The sequence below is a fragment of the Mus musculus genome, chromosome 9 (genome assembly GCF_000001635.26).
Source record: "Mus musculus strain C57BL/6J chromosome 9, GRCm38.p6 C57BL/6J".
Taxonomy (NCBI): domain Eukaryota; kingdom Metazoa; phylum Chordata; class Mammalia; order Rodentia; family Muridae; genus Mus; species Mus musculus.
In genome coordinates, this window is record NC_000075.6 from 53,969,684 (window position 1) to 53,975,683 (window position 6,000).

General features: G+C 44.4%; 1 protein-coding gene across 4 annotated transcripts in view; it reads right to left on the bottom strand.

The window, feature by feature from the left end:
* Positions 1–5,745, bottom strand: part of Elmod1 (ELMO/CED-12 domain containing 1) — a 63,972-nt gene extending 58,227 nt beyond the window's left edge. For 2 of the 4 annotated variants that reach the window (XM_006511207.4, XM_006511206.4), the window contains exon 1: positions 5,342–5,661. The gene's annotated coding sequence lies outside the window, so the exon portion shown is untranslated. Of the gene's footprint in view, positions 1–5,341 lie in introns of all 4 variants that reach the window. The other 2 variants (XM_006511205.4, NM_177769.4) reach the window with 2 other exon arrangements.
* Between the last annotated feature and the right edge of the window lie 255 nt (positions 5,746–6,000).

Genomic DNA, 6,000 nt, shown 5'->3' on the forward strand with positions numbered 1-6,000 from the left:
AACGTGAGATCATAAGGCTTGACATTGTCTTCTCTGTATGGTCCATCTTCATTATTAGAGACTAATTTTTGGTCTTTTTGGTTTGGGGGGATTTGTGTGTCTGAGACTTTTTTTTTTTTTGAGATAGGGTTCCTGCCTGGCCAAAAAGTAATTATGTGCACCAAGCTGGCCTTGAATGAATAGAGATCTACTTGCCTGTGCCCCCTAAGTGCTGAGACTAAAGGTGTGTGCACTGCCACCTCCAGCTGACACTAATTTTGAAGAGGAACTTAATAAATTCTAGTTAGGTAACAAGCAAACTGTTTCACTTCTAAAATGTAAAAATTAAGAAAATCCAATCTGTGTTATCATTTCAATGCCAGGGGAAACATCATATAGAACATACTTACTTAATATAAGTTTTCTAATTTATTTGAGAGCAAAACTACTCAGCTATTGAAACCTCAGCAAGGACTCGAGATTATTTTATAGATACAGACATTAGGGTTGGCATCATATCATCATTATTTATAACTTTTATACCTTGTGTTTTATAGCAAAGAAACTGTTGTTAAGATACACTGCTATTTTCCCACAGTCAGCACAAGGGAGCTGGAAGGTTACATGCACTTGGGGTGCAAGAACATTCCGTACATAGAATCTTGGATTCAGAATGTTTACCAAGGACTTAGACGGAGCATCCGGTGTCACCCGAGGCTCTCTGGGTGACAGACCCCATCACCTATCTCTGGGGATCACTGCAGTAAATCTTCTCATAATGAGCTGTGTGTGTCCACAGGAAACTTGGTTGAAAATGTGACCTAATTGCCTTGGAATTTAATCATTTCAGTATGTCCCTTGGTCATAGTTTTTCTCTCTCACACATAATCGCAGAATTATGGCAGAAAAATGTTTGACTTTCTGCAAAAAAGGACTGGTGTAAGTTTCTAGATTAGAGCATTTTTCTGTTCCATCTTATAGGATGATCATTTATTCAATAAGACTATTTCATGATATGTTTCAGTGTAGGGTAATTCTTATGATTTTTGAGAATTTATGTTACATTCTGAGGTGGACCTGTTAATCCCAGTTATTTAAGACTGAGGCACGGGGATTACATGTTCAGGGCCTTCCTTGACTACAGAGAAAGTTCAAGGCCATCCTGCATACTTAGTGAAACTGTCTCAAAATAAAAAGATTTTTTTTTCATTTATGGATCTAATACAGCTCCGTACAAAAGTGTTTTGTCTGGCATAAAACAGCAGGTGTCCTCCCCAGCACCATTTTAAAAAGAAAAAAAAAAAGTGAAAATTAGCCACACACTTGAGGCTCTTCTGATGGAAATTGCTGAATAACTATGTTTCCTGATGGAAGGGTAATCTAAATTGGCATTCTATTCATGAGCATTGGAGTTTGCCAGTTAGAATCATGAAGGGATGAGTAGCTGGTCTCTACAAGAACTGCATGGGTTTAACCTTCAACCTCCACACATGCAAGCGGCGTCCTCCGCTGATGATCTGCATAGTACTCTGAGTGTCTTTACAGACACAGTTGTGTTTGCTGTGGCATTGTTTAGGAATTAATTTCCTTCAGAACACTAAGTAGGTAGTCTCTGATACTACAAGCATATGGTCACTTTCACATGGTGTTATTTTTGTAAGATATACTTTCTTTCCATCACTGGCATCTGCTTCCTCAAAGATAATTCAACTGAAACAGAAAATGATAGCAATTTAATGTCTTTTCTCACTTAGAGCAACAGATTTCCTAAAACCCAAACATATGCTTATCTTATTTCAAGTAATTGTACCAAAAGAAACGGAATATTGATTGGCACCTCAAAGGACACATTTAAATATCTACATTTATATAAAAGTAAAAATGTAAAGGAACAATGCATTTGAATACTGTGGGTGATCTTTTTGTTTGTTTGTTTGTTTGGTTTGGTTTGGTTTGGTTTGGTTTGGTTTGGTTTGGTTTAATCTGAAGAGACCAGGATAATAGTGGAATAATGAAAGAGGACCCAATAATGTCAGTTAAAGAACAGGTCACCTGCTTTTTAGTATACAGTGAGAGGAGCCAGAGAGGTGGCTCATTGGTTAAGGGCATAGGCTATTCTTTAAGAGGACCCAGGTTCGGATCCTAGCACCCACATGGGAGCTCACAACCAACTGTAATTTCAGTCCCAGAAGATCCATTGTCCTCTTTTGGTCCCCAAGGGTACCAGGCACACATTTGGTATACAGACATACATGTGCAGACATACCTGTAGGCAGAACACTCACATGCATTAATAATTAAAATAAATTTAAAAGTTTTTTATTTTTTTTTAAATGCAGTGATATACCTTTGCCCAGACTGCCATTTGCCAGTCCCTACTTGTGTCTCATCTCAGTTCCTTCATCTTTCCCATTAAGAACTATTTAAAAGTATTTCTTGGGGGGGGGAGAAAACAATGTAAGCGCAGGAAGACAGATGGGGAGGAGGGTGCTGTGAAACACTGTATTCAGGACATCAGAGGCCATTTTGTTTTTCTAACTGAGGCCAGTGGGTAAAACCCTGTAACTTGTAGTTCCATCTGTCTCTCTCTTCACACCTTTCTCCCATGATAAGAACTCATTCTCATATCTGAGGCCATTCCTGTCAACACTGTTGGACAGCTGAAGATATCATTTTTTGAGTGGAGATGTCTAGCAGAATTCTGTGTCTTCCCCAGTCTCTTACATTACACACACACACACACACACACACACACACACACACACACACACAAACACACCTCACACTTCTGGCAAAGCAACTCCTACATAAGTTGATGTAAATCCATCCCTAGTCCCTGTTTCTTCTCATCTTTGGATTCTTGGCAATTCCCACAGAACCTAACAAGAAGTATTTGGCAAATATGTGCAGAACAGAGAATCCCCACTTTCAGGCATGAGTTACTCTCTATAGCTCAAGAGCTGAGCTTGCCCCAGATTGTCTGCAGAACAGCATATGACTTCTGCTCCACTTTGTTTTTTCAACCCATAAGTGACCCAAAAAGGGAGGAAAGAAATGTTTTCATTATAGGGTTTCCAGAAGAAAAAAAAGTCTTCCCAATCCAAACTAAATTTCAGAGAAACAACTAATAATTTTAAAAGTATAATTCCAAGTATCATAGTGACATATTTAAATTCAAACAGTATCTGCTGCTGATTTGAAATTAAAATTTAGTGAAGCAACCTAAATTTTTATTTGCTAAATCCAACAACTCTAAAAATGATTAAAAAAAAAAAAAAACCTTGGAGGATGTGGGGTCAGCTTCATTGACACACCTGGGAGTTGTGTCTGAGCTCTGCAAACTTCCCAATTAGCCAGATTTTTACATCTGTGAACGCAGCTGGGTTTATTTCTGAGCGGTTTGGTGACTTGCTCTAGGAGATGTTGCCTGTTACATAATAGTTCCCTTATTTTGTTAATTCTATAGAAATGGAATTCCTTTATAATACCACCTATCAATGATTTTTCAGCACAATAGCACAGACATGTGACGCTGGTGTCAAAATCTCTTGGAAAGCTAGCATTCATATATGTTTTAGTTGAATCAGCAAGACACAATAGAGAAAAGGAGCAAATTTTCATTTCAGTTTTTTTTTTAAATCTTCATTAATTGAACACAGCAACACACACTGACCTCCGACTGGGAGAAGCAGCCTGGCAGGCGGAGGTGGAGCCTGTGATGTAACTGCGGTAGGTCTCTGTAGGAAGGACCTTTCCTAAATATGAAGCCTAAGTATGCAAACTGAAGCCCCTCCGCCTCCTCCTTGTGTGTGCAGACTTGCAAGAGAGAATTACTGTCTCTCTTATTCTTCACAAGAAGGCTTGAGTTCTTGGCCAACAAAAGAATTCCTTATAGATGGGTCAAGATTACCTATGTGTCTCCCACACACCTGGGGTTGGGCCGGGGGAGCTGACTGTCTGTAAATCCACCTTAGGATACTGACAACTAGGCAGTGTGTCAGTTTACTGGTTAATTGTGATGGCGCAACACGAGTTACGTAGTTCAAAGCGTAAGTCTGCTACAATCCAAAAAGTGCCCTGAAATAAAACATTATTTTGCTGTTTTTAACCTCAATGTCTTACAGAGAAAGCACTCATCTTTTCCCATAAGAGAGGGTAAGAAGAAATATCTCCTAAGGGTGAGGAAAAACAAAAATGTGTGCCTTTGGCAAAATTTCAACCAGATTGATCTCAAATGAAACTTCTAGGGAGAGAATGACCAAGACTGTTGTTACTCCGTGTTGTCATAAGACAACAAGGAACTATGACGTTTATTCCAATGTAGGCATGCTACTACCTGCTTTCCACCATATTGGCAATAGCAGTTAAGGACGGTTGTCAAGCGACCGACACAACATGCACACACTGCTGAGATGCAGAACAAAGCCTGGGTGGCTGCCTAAAATCGGTCTCTCCAAATGACAGCCCCAATTTATGACACCAGTCTAAGGCTTGCGGGGATTTGCGACGTCTTTTTCTCTGTTGGTGGGGAAGAAAGAGATGAAATTTGGAGAGCTCCAAGCAGTGGCCTGGGCTTCCATCTGTTTGTGCGGGGCAGAAAGGCTTACACACATATTCATTAAACTTGATCTGAAGCGAGCGAGTCTGTGAGGTCGTTTCTGAAATATTCATAAGGTCTGTTACCGGACTCGCCACTTAGAGGTTGAGCAGAAACACGACGAGGGGGAGCAGTTGGTGCCCACACTTGGAAATAAAGGCACTAGGAAAAACAGCACACCTCGCTCCACTGTTCCTGTTTTAACAGCTCCTCACGGCTGCTCTCCGCCCGCCTGTTCAATTGCACCTGCCCAGGAGATGCTCCAAGAGTGGAGTTTCCTGGAGTAGAAGGAGGTGCGCTCGCCAGCCCTGCAGACCTGGCTCAGGGTGGAGGCTCAGAGACCTCTGGTTTACAGCTCTGCCACTCTGCCGCCTGGCACCGCCCCGGGGCCTGACCGGCAGGACAGAGGGCTCCTTAGGGGCCAGGACCCTCCACTTGCCCCAGCCAGGCCGCTCTTTGTTCCCGCTTGGGATTCCTCCCTAAGCACCAGCAGTGGCGTTCAGTCGCTAGGCGACCTGCGCCCCAGGGACGCAAACAGCTTCCAGCGCTGACCCGCAGCGCCGCGGGTTGTTATTTCCCGGCTCACGATGAGAAAGAGGATTTAGTCTTGGGTGACTCGGGCGCTCCGGCACCCAGGTAGTGCGCACTTTCATTCACGTCCCCTCACTGTCCCCATTTATTTTGTACCCTACACACACAGGTCAGCTGCCACCTCTCTTTTTTCCAAGGGCATTCACCCTTGGCTCCTCTAGGGTCGCGACTCACCGGAGCAGAGACAGTGGTGGGCTCAGCAGCTCTGGGATCGCAACAGTGTGGTCTCCATCTCCGCCTTCGCTCCTGCTACGCACTAGCGACCGTGATCGCCGCGGCTGGTCCCCGAGCGGATGCTGGACAGAGGCGGCCGCGGCTGCCGCACTGGCTGCGGGCGCGGGAGGGGCGGGGGCGGGGCGGGAATCTGGGTCGCGTGGAGCCCTGCAAGCCGGGTTGCACCCTGGGCAGCGGGCAGAGAGGAGGCGACCGAGAGCAGCTGGGGAGGGCGTGCAGAGGTTTCCCTGGGAGCAAGACGCTGGCGGCTACTGAGCATGCTCAGTCGCGGAACCCCGGGGCGCGGGCGCGGCGGGGAGGAGTGAGCTCAGGCCCCCGCGCCAGAATGTGGGAAGAAAGGGTTAAAACTGCGCACTTGGCCGCAGTGGCCTAGTTTAACTGTGCAGGAGTCAGAGTCGACCACCCCTAAAGAAGTCCAGGGTTGTGAACCTGGGAAGACCTGTCAGTGGGATTCCTGAAGAATCTAGGGCAAGGAATGTTCTCCAGTTCCTCTGAGGTGGATTATCCAGAAGGCAAAGTTTGTTTTTAGTTTATTTGTTTTTTTACCTCCTCCCAATTCAGATACCCAACCCTCACTTGCTTTCCTGTGTGTTCTGACT